Source organism: Aegilops tauschii, chromosome 7 (assembly GCF_002575655.3).
Source record: "Aegilops tauschii subsp. strangulata cultivar AL8/78 chromosome 7, Aet v6.0, whole genome shotgun sequence".
Lineage (NCBI taxonomy): Eukaryota > Viridiplantae > Streptophyta > Magnoliopsida > Poales > Poaceae > Aegilops > Aegilops tauschii.
Window position 1 is genome coordinate 617,321,464 of NC_053041.3, and position 16,178 is coordinate 617,337,641.

General features: G+C 44.3%; 1 protein-coding gene across 1 annotated transcript in view; it reads right to left on the bottom strand.

Moving 5' to 3' along the window:
- Window positions 1-9,797: 9,797 nt before the first annotated feature.
- The window catches only part of LOC120969175 (uncharacterized), an 8,811-nt gene continuing 2,430 nt past the window's right edge, over window positions 9,798-16,178 (bottom strand). Inside the window, exon 2 of the mRNA XM_040396278.3 lies at window positions 9,798-10,200. The gene's annotated coding sequence lies outside the window, so the exon portion shown is untranslated. The remainder of the gene's footprint in view (window positions 10,201-16,178) is intronic.

The following is a 16,178-nucleotide window of genomic DNA, read 5'->3' on the forward strand; positions in this document are numbered from 1 at the left end:
TGGATGTAACGGGTCTCCGGCAGGGCTTCGCCGAGCTTCTGCGAGAGAGAGAGAGGTGTTGCAGGGGAGGAGGGAGGCGCCCAAGGCTGTAGGTTGCTGCCCTCCCTCCCCCCTTTATATAGGCCCCTGGGGGGGGGCGGCGGCCCTGGGAGATGGGATCTCCAAGGGGGGGCGGCGGCCAAAGGGGGGAAGGGGTTGCCTTGCCCCCCAAGGCAAGGGGGAAGCTCCCCCCTAGGGTTCCCAACCCTAGGCGCATGGGGGGAGGCCCAAGGGGGGCGCCCCAGCCCACTAAGGGCTGGTTCCCTTCCACTTTCAGCCCACGGGGCCCTCCGGGATAGGTGGCCCCACCCGGTGGACCCCCGGGACCCTTCCGGTGGTCCCGGTACAATACCGGTAACCCCCAAAACTTTCCCGGTGGCCGAAACTTGACTTCCTATATATAATTCTTCACCTCCGGACTATTCTGGAACCTCTCGTGACGTCCGGGATCTCATCCGGGACTCCGAACAACTTTCGGGTTTCCGCATACACATATCTCTACAACCCTAGCGTCACCGAACCTTAAGTGTGTAGACCCTACGGGTTCGGGAGACATGCAGACATGACCGAGACGCCTCTCCGGTCAATAACCAACAGCGGGATCTGGATACCCATGTTGGCTCCCACATGTTCCACGATGATCTCATCGGATGAACCACGGTGTCGAGGATTCAATCAATCCCGTATGCAATTCCCTTTGTCAATCGGTATGTTACTTGCCCGAGATTCGATCGTCGGTATCCCAATACCTTGTTCAATCTCGTTACCGGCAAGTCTCTTTACTACCGCAATGCATGATCCCGTGACTAACGCCTTAGTCACATAGAGCTCATTATGATGATGCATTACCGAGTGGGCCCAGAGATACCTCTCCGTCACACAGAGTGACAAATCCCAATCTCGATCCGTGCCAACCCAACAGACACTTTCGGAGATACCCGTAGTGCACCTTTATAGTCACCCAGTTACGTTGTGACGTTTGGCACACCCAAAGCACTCCTACGGTATCCGGGAGTTGCACGATCTCATGGTCTAAGGAAAAGATACTTGACATTGGAAAAGCTCTAGCACACGAAACTACACGATCTTTTATGCTATGCTTAGGATTGGGTCTTGTCCATCACATCATTCTCCTAATGATGTGATCCCGTTATCAATGACATCCAATGTCCATAGTCAGGAAACCATGACTATCTGTTGATCAACGAGCTAGTCAACTAGAGGCTTACTAGGGACACGTTGTGGTCTATGCATTCACACATGTATTACGATTTCCGGACAATACAATTATAGCATGAATAATAGACGATTATCATGAACAAAGAAATATAATAATAACCATTTATTATTGCCTCTAGGGCATATTTCCAACATCCAAGGCCGCCAACTACAACACTATTGCGAACCAAGTCAGTGAACGATGCACCCGTGTTTGTGCCGCAAGGAGATGCCATGGTCCTTGAACCCATACGAAGATCAAAGTCTTATCATGGTGACGGGTTCTATGATGCACCATCTTTTGACCTCGGCATAGATGGTGATGCTCCAGCACCTGCTCCAGCAGCAGAAACAGCGGAAGCCGGTGTGATTTGCATTGATGAGTGTGAGTTGGACCCAGCAGCTGCGAATGAAGGATGTGCTGCTGCTGATGCTGGCAAGGCAATAGCTCAAGAGCTAGATGTTCGATCACCAGAGAATTGCCACACCCCGATATGCGTAGAACCAGAAGTTGGCACGAGCAGTTCTTCGGGACCACCTCCTGCACGAAGACAGAGGAGGGTAATAAGGCCCGCAGCATCTCAAAGGTCTCCATTCATTGACTACAACAAGAACAAGACGTTCAACTCCAATGAGGCAGTGAACAAGCTTTACGCTGCCATCTTGTTTTGGGTCAGGCATCACCCAGGAGCAAATGATGAAGCTACCAGGTAAACTAACTCCCCACAGCCTACATACATATCTTTTTCAGTTGCACAGGACCAGCCACTTAGTTGCACAGAAAGCATAGCATGTTGCACAGAACAGGGATTTTAGTTGCACACTGTTCTGTTTCAATTTCATGCACTTTTTTTTGCTGCTGTGACCCTTCGAACTAACTTTTCTTTTTATTTCTTTCAAAAAAAATTCAGCCCTGAGATAATCAGGTTTGGTGCTTTCTACATTTCTTTAAAGGAGTTAGTTGATTTGATGAAGCCGGTTCAATGGCTGTCAAAAATTATTATTGAGACTGGAATCTTACACATCATGGATAACTTACCAGAAGGGTCAAAGAAGGTTGTTATGCCACGGAGGTTTTCTGTAAATTTTTCCAAAACCTTCTTTACCCTCATCTTTGTTCTGTAGCACTTTTTTGTTGACCAATTGAGGGAGGCCTTTCATCTACTAAGGAGTTTGAGGCATGCTTTATAATCTCTGCAGATGAATTTACAGCAAGGGATTCACAACGTGAATGAGATAAACAAGAAGTTTGATTACAAGAACCGTCTCGACAAGAAAGACTTGGTGAGTGCTATGCCCACATGATCCATCTCTTTTAGTTGGCACCCACAGCATGTTTAGTTGCACATGACAAATCTGTTAGTTGGCACATACTTGTTGCAACCTGTTTTTAACTTGACCAAGTCTTTTACTGTTTCTCTTAGCTACAGCCTGTATCTTTGTCTGAAATCGTTCATGCTTGCAGGTCATGCTGCCAGTGCTCGAGTGCGCTGATGTAACCGATAAGGAGGGAGGGAGGCATTATTGGGTCTTCAATGTCAACTTGAGGGACGGACGCTTCGAAGTTCTTGACTCAAACAGGACGCTGGACAATATTGAGCTGATGACCACCGCCTCTACCATCGCGGGGGCAGTACGCCAGCTATGGAGGAGGCATTGCCCAAAGTTCAGCATCGAGCACTTCCAGATTATTGACATTGACGTACTGAAGCAACTCGGCAAGTAAGACATTAAGAATGGCATTCTTCTCAATTTCTCACCATCAATTTGTAGTTTTTACAATTTTTCTACTTGTGCAATCTTTAGTTTTTCAAGACACAGAACTAGTCTGCAATCTGTTTATCATTTTTATGAGTTTCTAATGGATTATCTAGCCAGTTGCAGAGTGGCACATAAGTAGTTGCACACTGGCACATAAGCAGTTGCACAGTGGCACATAAGCAGTTGCACAGTAGCACATAAGCAGTTGCACAGAGTGTATTATCTTTATTGGTTTTAATTTTATGTCACAAATTTTCTTTTTTGCCCATCGCAGTAATGAGTGTGGGCTGTTCGCACTGCTTAACGCCACCGAGTGGAATGGTAGCCAACTGCCCAACTACGAACCCAAGGAAGTACTCAACATCAGGAAGAACCTGGCATATGATTGGGTCACCAGCGTGCACAACACCGCCCCATGGAGGAAGTTGCTGAGATACGACAAGGACTAGGTCAGTACTCTTTTTCTTTCTCTGCTCCATGGAGGAAGTTGCTGGTTTGCACAATTTTTAAGCAGATTTTGTAGTTGCACACTAGTAGTAATTCCGTTTGCAACTCAATATCATCACCTTTGTTGATACATTAGGAGCACTGGACATACATTAGGAGCACTGGACAACAACTAAATATTTAACCAGTTGCCAACAAAGGCACAAATAGCAACCTTTTTTACACAGTGCATGAACTAATTCAAGGAGCATAAATTCGATAAAGAGAAATCATAGATGCTGAATGTGTCCACTTGGTCCCAACATTGCTAAAAAAACATCATTCTTTTCCTTTTTTGTCCCAAAGTTACAAACGATGAAACAGAATCACAGTAGCCTGAGTGGACACACACCAGCAGTGTGCTCTGTAGATTGGCATTGGCTGTATTTTTTCTTCTTCTTTGGGTGTAGCTCCAGCGCCGATTTGTACCGTCAACTCTTTGCCCTACCCTTTGTAGTAGACCTTGGAGGATCCTTGGGCACAAAATCATCAGAAGCTTGTGCAGGGGATGCAGCCTCCAACGGGGCAGTAGGACCATCATGATCACCTGTGTAATAATCATATAAAAAGTTTAGTATTTTTTTGTTGTGCGACCAGCACTGATGTTCTCTCCAACCACACAGCCCATGCTGTGCAACTAACTGGTTGCTGTGTGCAAGTTAAGTTGAAAAAAACACCTGTAGTAGCACGGTCTATCATGGTACTTGGATTGTAATCGCCTATGGGCAGAACAGGAAAAACAAGTTAGATTTTTAGCTTGATCCTCAAACTAACACAACGCACGCAACTAGGAAGCATGTTCTGTGCAACTGGGCACTATGATATGTGCAACTAAAGTCACACACTCTAGTTTTGTTGGGAGTTGGGGAAGGTATTTACCTGGGTGATGAGCCCCCTGAGTCCTGCCTGTAGGTCCATTGGGAGTAGCACGAGGGCACTGCTAGTTGGGCCAGGCGGGGGAGGAGGTCTTTGAGGGTTGGCATCACCTATAGCCAGAACAGGACAAACAAGTTAGTTGTGTTATCTTTGATGCTCGAACTAACACAGCGTGCGCAACTAGGTACCCTGTTCTGTGCAACTGACCACCATGATGTGTGCAATTGGAGTTACAGACCTAGTTTGATGGGGAGTTGGGGCAGGTAATTACCTGGACGATGAGCCCTCTGAGTGCTGCCTGTAGGGCCATTGGGAGGAGCACGCGGGGGAGGAGGTGGCGGAGGATGCCGTGTACAGCCAGGAGGTGGAGGAGGTCCTTGAGGGTTGACATCACCTATATCCAGAACAGGAAAAACAAGTTAGTTGTGTTATCTTGATGCTCGAACTAACACAGCGTGCGCAACTAGGTAGCCTGTTCTGTGCAACTGGGCACCATGATGTGTGCAACTGGGCACAATGATGTGTGCAACTGAAGTTAAACACCTAGTTAGATCAGGAGTTGGGGCAGGTAATTACCTGGATTATGAGCCCCCTGATTGCTGCCTGGAGGTGGAGGAGGTCCTCGAGGGTTGCCATCATCTGATGGCCCCGTGGCAGCAGTCGGTTTTTTCTTTTTCTTGGACTTGTTCAGGTGGCCGATCTCGGTACGTGCTGCGCGCATATGTTTGTATACAATAGCTTGTGCTGGATCAGAACCACTCGCAAACTTTGCTAGTTTCCGAAAATCGTATATCATGTTCCTCTCCCTTATTTGCTTCTTTGATTGAGGAGGCATTTCATCCGGTTGCTCATAACTAGTCCCTGGCGCACTAGGTACAGCAGTAGGTGTCCACCGTCTTAGCAGGTACCTTTCCGGTATGACATCAACTCCAATATGGGTGAACACCTTGAGGATGTGGCAACAGAGGATGCCGTCCTTGTCCATTTTACAACACTCACACAAATAGGAACCCTCCTCCACCCTTGCCTGCACCAAGTAGTTTCGAGAACCATATTTGGCAACAAATTCCTGGTTCGGTCTGAGCTCAAATATATCAGCACCAACTTGGAATGCATTATAACGTCCAATCAGCTCAAACTCTTCTCTGAACTTGCGGTAAAGGTCCCTAGTATAGGTTTTGTAAGCTTGCTTCTCTATTGGGAAGTTGGACCACAGCTCAATCTCAAGGTGTTCTGTCCTGTAATCATTGCAGCCTTCCTTGGCAAGGATGTGGTTCTGGATTTTTTCATATTGCTTGACGAAGTTCATCATTGAGTTGTGTGGGTTCACATATCTTTTTAGGACGGCATTGAACCCCTCACTACGCTGTGTAGACTGTAGGAAGGGGAAGAACCTGTGTTTGAAGTAGCACGGCACCCAAGTTGACCTGTATTCATACAACTTCTCAAAGTGCGTGTTTGTCATAGCCTCGTACTTCATCATTAATCCAGTCCAATTCTGCTCAAACTCGTCTATAGTGAAGCTGAAGTCAACACACTTGTTGAAATCATCAGGGAGTCCTGGATTCCGGCACAGCAGCCAACCAACTTTTTCCTGAGCCTTTTTCATGATGTGCCATCGACAACAGCGATGCACGATGGTTGGAAAGATGCTTTGTATTGACTGCCTCATTGCACCATCCTGATCGGTGATGAAGTTTTCAGGAGGTTTGCCATCCATAGCCTCTAGGAGTGCTCCAAAGACCCAATCAAACCTCGATGCCAACTCCTGCCTCACAAACGCGCAACCCAGCATGAAAGATTGGCCATGTCGGTTTATTCCTATGAAGGGCGCGAATGGCATATTGTACATGTTGGTCATGTAGGTGGTGTCAAATGATATGCAATTGTGGTACGCCTCTGCATAAGCTTTTTGAGCTAAGCCATCCACCCAAAATATGTTCACAACTCTGTCCTCTTCATCATATTTCACCTTATAGAAGAAGTCTGGATCGGTTTTTTGTATATCCTTGAAGTGCGCAATTGTCTCAATCAGATCACCCTCCTTTGTGTCATCTCTACGAAACTTGTACACAGATTTGTTATTGCCTTTGGTCCGAATGGCACCATCATCTCAGATCCATATAACTCTGCCATTACATGCATCATACGTCCTGCATAATACAAAAAGAAACAATATACATTTTATTAGTCGTACGAATGCACATATCCAGCTGCACAATAATACGATATGAGTTGGCACAGAAGATAGTTGCAGGAAATTGACAACCAGCTACCCCTTTTAAAAAACACTTTTATTTTGCACACAGGACATTATGTAGGCGCACAGTGAAGGTGATCTAGCTGCACAGGAACATTATGTAGTTGCACACTTAAGGCATTTTAGTTGCACACCAGTGACATAACAGTTGCACACTGGACTGCCTAGAGGGAAACTTAATTCTGTAAGGGATAAAGAAACACACCTGTAGTCAAGTTGCAGTTATATAAAATGCGCAAAAACTCCTTTTCATCAGGAGAGATGCCTTGGTGGGATCTCAAGTATTTGGACAATGAAGGTTTGTTCACCAGCGGATGATTGTGGTCACGAACAAAATGCGTCACCTCCCATCGCCCATCCATTAGCTTCACCAACATTTTCGCTTTGCATTGAGTCTGCTTTATTGTTTCGCGTTTTCGTTTCTTCTTTTTCTTACTAGCACCAGCCTCCTCTTCAGCAAAGTTTGGAGGTTCATCTTCCATTTCCTCATCAGTGTCAACAGGTCTTGGATCTGGTATAGGGTCCAGGATAGGAGGAGCCTCAGCTCCACCATCATCAGCTTTTGGCTTCTTATACTTGTTGCAGCAAAACTGCTGTTTTACCAATACATTGCCTGTCCGCCTAGAGGTGTTCATTTTGACAGAGAAACCCATCCGTAAGGCGTAGCTGTTGTAGTGATCCTTAGCAATTTGAAGGGTGTCAAACCTCATGCCAACATAGGGTTCCATTGGCTGAGAACCAACCTCAGCTTTTGGCTTCTTATACTTGTTGCATCAAAACTGCTGTTTTACCAATACATTGCCTGTCCGCCTAGAGGTGTTCATTTTGACAGAGAAACCCATCCGTAAGGCGTAGCTGTTGTAGTGATCCTTAGCAATTTGAAGGGTGTCAAACCTCATGCCAACATAGGGTTCCATTGGCTGAGAACCAACCTCATCTTTTCCTTCTTCTCCTTGCACAGCACCGTCAACAGCGCCAGCACCAAGCTCAGTCCTGGTTGGACCAGGAACATTTGCCGCGGTGCCCGTGTCATCAAGAGTATGACTCTCTGACTGCAAACACACCACTACAGGGACACCACGGGTTGATGACTGCCCTGCCACATTGTCATGGCCCATAGGGTTAGGCCCACGACTTGTCTGCGTGTAGTAAACAGAGCGCCCATTTTCTGTCAAATTCCCTTGCGTTATGCTGGGTTGTTGCTGATCCATATCACGAGGAAGCTCATTGAGATCAGGAGGCAACTCATTGAGATCAAGCATTTTTTTCCCTTTTCAGGCTGCAGCCACACATACATTGCATATACAAAACAAGGAAGTGATGTCAAGTTTTAATCATCAAAGAGTGTTTGAAACAACCTAAAAACTTAGTAAATAGGTAGTTGCACACCATTTTATGACAATCTTAGTTCAAAAAGAAACATCTCTATAGCAGAATCTTTTATTTATAACAGGTATGCATTTTTTCGTTTGCACAGCCTTGTTATGTTAGTTGCACAGTTTGCAGTAAATAGTTGGCAAGAACATGACTTTTTTAGTATAGAGTTTCTCTGACTTTTCCCTCTGTTTGTTTCAATGATCTGCAGGTTTTCTGTTGGCAAGTAGCTGATCTAGATTTTTCTGCACATAATTTGGACATAATTTGATGCCATAATTGAGACGGTGAAATCCAGGTGAAAGAAGAAAGAAGAATTGGATGACAGATTATAGATATATGTTTTTCATCGCTGTTTTTGTTTCTACTTCTAGTATATTGAACATATTTCTTACACTATAGCTTTGCAGTAGGTTTGGCACCAGAATATATGTGTGGGACAAGATTATATGCATGACTACTTTAATATTTGGTTTGTGGTTTCGTTTGCTATGTACAAAAGTTTCTTGTGTTTTTGTTGTCGTACTATAAATTTTTGGTTTTGGCTAGAATAGATGTCTCAGTTGGCCAGGATGCATTTTTTCAGTTGGCCAGCATGCATGTTCAGTTGGCTATAATAGATGTTCTATTTGGCGAGGATGCATATTCAGTTGGCCAGCATGCATGTTCAGTTGGCCAGGATACATGTTTTTATTGCACATATACTCCAGGTTTTCTATAGTGTTCACTCAAAATACATGTTCAGGATACATGTTCAGTTTTGCCTAGCATGCATGCTGAGTTGACAGAATACAGGTTCAGTTGGTTGGGATGCATGTTCAGTTGCACACTTATGCATTTTCCGTTGGCTACAATGCATGTTTAGGTTTTTGGCTAGAACCATGTTTCGATTGGCCACTGAACTTGCTTTAGTTGGCTTCTTTAACACATCTAGGTGGGGGAAACTTGGCTGGCATGCATGTTAGAAAAATGTTCAGTAAAGTTGGTCTCAAACCATGTTTGGTGTGCAACTAAACCTAATGACTTGTGTTTAGTTGCACAAACCAGGAAACCGTAGGCCTCTATCCATGATTAATTGCACAACAATTCGTGGTACTTTTCAGTTGCAGATATGACACTCATGGGGGGAGGGTGGTGTTATTGGAGGGGTTATTTGCCAGGTCCACCTCTTTTTGAAGCAGCTTCTCCATGGATTTCTGCTAGATCCATGGAGGAAGGGGGAAGCAGCTTCTACAGGGGGTTGCAGTAGAAGAAGGGGGGGAAGTGAAGAGGGGCAGATGGAGGGAAATTACCTGCCCTGATGTTGTTGCCTGGTATGGATCTGACCACCCTGCCCTTAGATCTTTTCTGAAGCAAGTTCTTCTTCTACTTTGGGGCTGCAATGGCTGCTATGTAGGAGGAGGAAGAAGGGCCTTGGATCCCTTCTTTCGTGGAGAGGAAGAAGGAACCATGGTGGCGTGGGGGCGAGCGGGCATGGGAGGGCTGGGTAGGTACAGCTGGCCACGTGGGGGAGGACTTTTCTTCTCGTTCTGTTTGCGCGTATCGCGAGCAGCCACTCGATCGCCTGGGTTGGTGCTCACTTTCCTTTTCTGGAGCGCGGGACCGCGGGGGACAGGTACTTACCTTTTCAAGCCGGCCGCTCCATCGCACTAGTGGGCGGCCGGCCGCCCACTAGATGCGTCCTAATAATAATCCTGCATATACCATTGGCCAAAGACACAACAGTGATAACCAGGTAGGCCCTAGCGGAGCCCTGTCACACTAGTGCCAACAATCCTCTCACTATCACAGCCAAAAAAAGCTTCTGAAAACTGTACCATCTTACAAACAATGTATCCCAAACTGTTGTTTAAATTCCAGCGTCACGCTCTAAGTTTCCGTAGGGAACAGCCACGCCCACACGTTTCATATTACACCAACTGAAACCTGGATCCAGACGACATGGAGCAGCAAATGAACATCAACATAGTTTACACAGAGCCATGAGCCATGAGCAGCCCTGACAAGTAGGCGAGGCGAGCCATGTTACACCAAGTGAGCAAACTGTATATTAAAACCATGCCTTCTTGTAGGTAAGGCGACCAAATCTGCAACTGCACGCACCAAGTCCACGCGACAGAAATCGCAACCGCTTCGACCTCTGACGACAAGGGTGATCATCTGACAATGACTCTGATCCACCGACTCTGTGCAACACAAGGCAGGAGTTAGTCAGGCATGCAGAAGGACTTTCAGTCCAGATTGTACATATCCAGTAGCTCAAAAGACAAGCAAAATGGGACAGGTTACAGGCAGAAGCAGAACATCATTTGTGTCCCATTGGTAATGTTACTCAGCTGAACTTGAAATAATGTAACTATAACACTCAACTTTTATGTGCTTAGCACCATAACTTGCACAATGCATGTTGGATCAATAGCCAGGTAGAGGCATGCATGTATTTCAACTTAACATTGGTAATGTTGATCTCAGCTTAACATAACAGTTCTCCCAAACGACAGCTAAGCTGTTTTTCAATAGGTGTGCACAGTCAATTTTTTGTCCGGTAGATTTGGTGGCACGCACCAAGCTTTGTTGTGCCTCGACGTCTCGTGTTTTTCTCTGCGGGATTCTGTGCGCTGGGCTGTCGGGTTTTCTTCCCAAAAACTGACCCGAATTTCAGAGGTCGAGCTGCTGGTAGGGTAAGGGTGTTAGTCTCCACACCCGATTTAATCTATTTTTCTATCAGTAAGGTGTGCCGCTGTTATCTTAATTTCATGCAAGGTAGCTTCATGATTGGAGGGAGTTGAGAACTGTGGGTTCACCAGTGTGTAACTTTACTTCATCTGGATCCAGTTTGCAGTTAATTCAGTCTTTTTTGCGAGAGTGTTAATTTCTGACACCCATTTCTGATACAAATCTCTGGTATCAATTCCTTGTAGGAACCTTGCCTTTTACATCGTTGATTTCTGGTCTATCCTTCATTCCAGAATCTCCAAGATGGCTGGTGTGTATATGCTCAACTTCCGCATCGTTGATTTCTGGTCTATCCATCACTCTGAGTGAAGTCTATATATGACATGTCTGTCTCCCGGCAACGATGAACTTGATGGATGATTTCGAAGCTTCTCCGCACGTTTTGAGGGGATTCGAGGAAAGATATCTAACAGTAGTAAAATATATAAATGGAAGCACTATCACTCATTTTTCCACTTATTGACATGGAAAACCTTCTGGACTATTTTTCAGGCTGGTATATTTTTGTCTAACATTGGACCAATGTGTATATTTAGGTCATTCTTGAAGTAACATCATCAAGTTTAGTATTGAACTTTTTATTGACGCTGTGCAGAGAGAAGTAGCATCAGCAAACATCTATATATAGGCTACAATCCATTTTTAATAGCTAAATCAAAAGAAGTACAGAACTCCACTAACAGTAATTTCTGTATCCACTTTCATCTTTATGGTCAATTCTGTACCAGGATTACTACATCTTCTAAACAATAATTATGCTACATTTGGGCAGTTAGGAACTGACCTTCTAGTACTTCCAAATCTTGGCATACTGTTCTATGCAAGTAAAATCTTCAGAGCTGCAGGTTAGTTATTTTTCGTTTCAAGTGTTTAGGCATATTAAGTTCTAGGCGTGTCATTCTCATTCCCATTATTTATTTCACTCTCGTCTCTTTGTATATATTAATCAATCTTTTCTATATTAGTTCGTCGCTCAAGTCTATATCGTCAGTTCTGTATATACATCATTTTCATGTCAGTTTAGAAGTGATGCTGACTTCTCTCTTTCTTCAGTCCCTCAGTGTTGTTTGGTCACTAATCTCTGTCCTCAGTCTCTTTAGTCTCTATTTCTTTAGTTTTCGTGGAGACTTTTGTCAAAGCCATGAACCCGGCTTCGGCCCCAGGCCCTGACGGCTTGCCTGTCCGCTTCTTCCAGGCATTCTGGCCGATGGTCAAAGAAATCATCCTTGACCTGTTCCTCGAGTTTTCTAGGGGAACATTGGACGTTTCCCAGCTCACTACGGGATCATCTCCTTGATCCCAAAGGTACCGGGAGCCGATGACATTCGGCAGTTCCGTCCTATCACAGTCCTCAATGTGCTATTTCGGATTTTGGCCAAAGGGTACGCCACTAGGGCGGCCTTAATCGCCCCCCGGATCCATCACCCGAACCAGTCGGCCTTCACGAAAGGCCGGTATATTCTAGATGGGATCCTCGTTCTCCACAAGGTCATCCATGAAGTCAAGAGCAAGCACCTTTGCGCGGTGTTCTTCAAGATTGACTTCCATAAAGCATACGACTGTTCATTGGTCCTTCCTTCGGGAGGTGTTGCTAAAGCGTGGCTTCGACCCCCACTGGGTAGCCCGGGTCATGCAGCTGGTTACGAGTGGACGCACGGCTGTTAACATAAATGGGGAGATCGGGCCTTACTTCATGACTAGCCAGGGAGTACGACAAGGCGATCCGATCTCCCCATTTCTATTCAATCTTGTGGTCGATGCTCTAGCTTCGATCCTAGAGTTGGCCAAGCGGGCCAACCACATTAGGGGGATTTGCCCCCATCTTGTGGCTAATGGAGGTCTGACCCACCTCCAATATGGAGACTATGCAGCATATCATCATGGGCTGCCCCTTCTCTCGGAAAATTTGGCACAATGTGTTAGCCTGGGTGCGCGCTACCAACCCCCAACTTCTGGCAATGAGGAATTCCTTCTGTGGTGCACGTCAGCAATCTCTAGATCACCCACTGACCACTGCAAGGGTCTAGCCACGTTGGCTCTTCTCATGGCTTGGTTCATTTGGAGGCAGCGCAATGGATACGTTTTCGATGGCGAGAATCCCTCCATCTTGCGGCTTTTCGCGTCTACGCGGACGAGGCTAGATCCTGGGCTAGGGCGGGTGCGCACGGACTCAGCACGTTACTAGCATAGGGTCCTAATCTTGTACTCGGGCTGAGCAACCCATCACGAATGATCTGCAACTCTATCTTTCCTCTTGCGCACAAGACATTGAGTTTGCACCCCCCCCCCCCCCCCCCCCCCCACATCTCTTTTGTACCCTCTCTTCCTATCAATGAAAAGGTACGCACTATTCATGAAAAAAAGTACTTCAAAATCTTGGCATACTGTTCTATGCAATTAAAATCATCTTCGGAGCTGCAGGTGAGTTATTTATCGTTTCAAGTGCTTAGGCATATTAAATTCTAGCCGTGTAGTTTTCATTCCCACTATCTATTTCCCTCTTCTCTTTTTATATATTCATCAATCTTTTCTGTGTCTGTTGGTCACCCAAGTCTATTTCATCAGTTTTGTATATACATATTTTTCATGTCAGTTTTAGAATTGATGTCTTTCATTATTTAATTTTGTCCCCCAGTCTTCAGTCCACTTTTCTTCTTCAGTACGTCTTTTCCCTATGTCATTCTCAGTAATTGTTTATTCTTACCTATATTGGTTATTATTAAGAGATAAGGGTTGTGCATTTAGTTTTTCATTTAGTCTGTCCGCCCGTTCTATTTTTTCCATGTAATTCTTCATTTTAGTTCATTTTCTTTATTCTTTTTCTCATTATTCAGTCTTTTTTTCTACTTCTCTTCATTATTTATTCTTCTATCTTTCTTTCTTGACTGAAGAGGTAAATGACCAGAACAAGACTTTATTCAGTGTTGGGGCGTTTCCTCATTTCCGCCAGTCTAGGGACCTGTTTCCAGTTGTTGTCTTTTTTATTTGTCCCTCAATCCTAGCACCCCCCCCCCCCCCCCCCCCGCCCCCAACCACAAGCACCCCAGGCGAAGGGGAGACAAGAAAACGACTTCCATTCCCCCCCCCCCCCCCCCCTTCAGTGACCCTAGCCGTCTTCCTTAACAAGCCCTCAAGCCTCCTTTGCGCCGCCTTCCTCATAGAAGCCGCTGGTTTGACCTCAAAGGCCGAATTCAATGGTAGAGAAGGCTTTAATAAGAATTTGGCCTCATTTGCCTATGTCATTCTCAGTACTCCCTCCGCCCTGAATTACTTGTCGCGGAAATGGATATACATCAAGTCGGGACGAACGGAGTATTTGTTTAGTCTTACCTATTCTGCTTATCACTCGGAGATAAGGGCTGTGCGTTCGACCTTCCGTTCAGTCAGTTTGATATAAGGCTCTAATAAGTTTGTTCATTCTTCAGTTTGTGAGCTACAATCATTTTTTTCAGTTTGAGTAAACTAACCAATTACAACTGACTTCAGTGAATGTTAAGTCATAGTTAGTTCTCCATCATGTTCAGGTTTTCATTCCTTTCTACTTCAGCTTTCCTATGACGTAGCTAAACTACCAGTTTTGTCTATGACCAAACTAAACTATAATGTTTTGATTCTTTAATTCAATCCTTCATATTTTTTTGCTTTCTACTACAAGGCTTATGCATTCTTTACTGTACCTTCCAGCTCCTCATTCTTCTTTCTTCAGTCAACATTGTTGTGAATGTTCGGTGTTCATTTAGTATGCATCGCTCAGTCCTAACACCATCAAAGCCTACACCCTTCAGGTTCTATAATTAATAAGTTAGTTCTTGTTCAATGTTCAGTCCTATAGTATTTTAATCTTCAATTTCATTATATTTTACTGCTTTATTTTTATTTTTTTCCTAGGAAGGAGGTCTTTCAGTCTTTTATGGTATTTTTCTTTTGTTTCTCTGACATCCTTTGTGTGTATCTATCTTTCAGGTCTTTCCTAGCAAGTATCTAACTGAGCTTACTCATCTATTTACCTTAGGATCCAGTATCAGTCCAGATAGTTAACTTATCTATGGGTGCTTAGACTTTCAGTTATAGAATATCAAGGCAAAGAATAGTAGTAGCTGACATTGACTATACATGTCCATTATTTATTTATTTTTCTTGACAGATCCCATGCCGGCATGCCCAGTCGGCTACGAAGACTCTAACAAGGATGTCAAGAGTCAGTCCCTCTTCGCATCTTTATCAAATCACCTCAAAACATCAATGGTACATGTTGTGGTCAGCCGTAATACGCCGTGCAACACGTTCCTCAGTTTTTTTGCCCCCTTCGTCTTTCATTTTTATTAATATTTCATCAGCCTTTCGTTCCTCAGTCTGCAAAATTGACAGCTCTTTGTAGGCGACCACCCTTTATATATAGTACTTATCATCTAGCATTATCTCGCAGCTGAGATTGAGTATGCATGTTCAGTCCTTCAGTTAGTTTTCATTCTAGGAATTCTTCAGTCATCATTAATTCTTCTTTTCATTCTTCATCAGTATCGGATGTGTTTTATTATCTTTATTCAGTTCTTATCATTTTTCTCGTTAACCAGTTTTTTGTCAGCACATTTGTTGATGGATATCAGTAGACCCTGCCCCATAGGGAGAGGCTAGGGGAATCTGAAAAGACTTCTCTCTGTCCAGAAGTATTAAATATTTATTTTGTTGGCTTTGCATTCTTTATCTTTGCCTCTCTACATACTTTTGTTTCATGTAAGTGACTAAGTTTATACTTGTTATTCTTTGATTCAAATTTAACAAGAAAATATTGTATTTTCAGAGGAGTTCTAAATTACATCCTTGTGTTCTACATGCTTGTGTTCATATAGCATTATTCAGATTTCATCTTTTTCTTCAGTTTAAGGCTGTTTTACATGAACTTGGTTTTTGCTACATTCTAATTTCAGGTGCTTCAAGAAAGGCTGGCAAAAAGTTTTGTGAGGGCTGATGTCAAGATCAGGCTGCGCATGCTCGCAACCTTCCATTAAGATGAATGCCGTTTTGTTATCTCATTGTGTCATCTGCTAGCAATTATTTTAGGAAAATTGTTGTTTGTAGCACACTGAAGTCTGTCTTGCATATTTTCCTTTTGTCGAGCCTGCCTTTTTGTGTTATTTTGTTTTGCATCACACCTTGGTATGAACAAGTTAGCTGGAGCTTTCCCCAGCCACCTTTTTGTTACTTTAGGCGTTCTACAACCTAGTCGGCTTTTGTTGGAGACTTGGAGGTAAACAGCTTAATTAGTCTACCAGAACTGCGAAACAAAGAAAAACCTGGGCAGCCTAAATTTTGCTTGTTGTAGTTCTGTAATTCCCAAACCAGTTAAGGTATATGGTGTCGTTAGGGGCGAGGAGTGGCGGACCTCGTCGTTGGAAATTACAAAACGTTTTCGCTGCCAAAACAAACA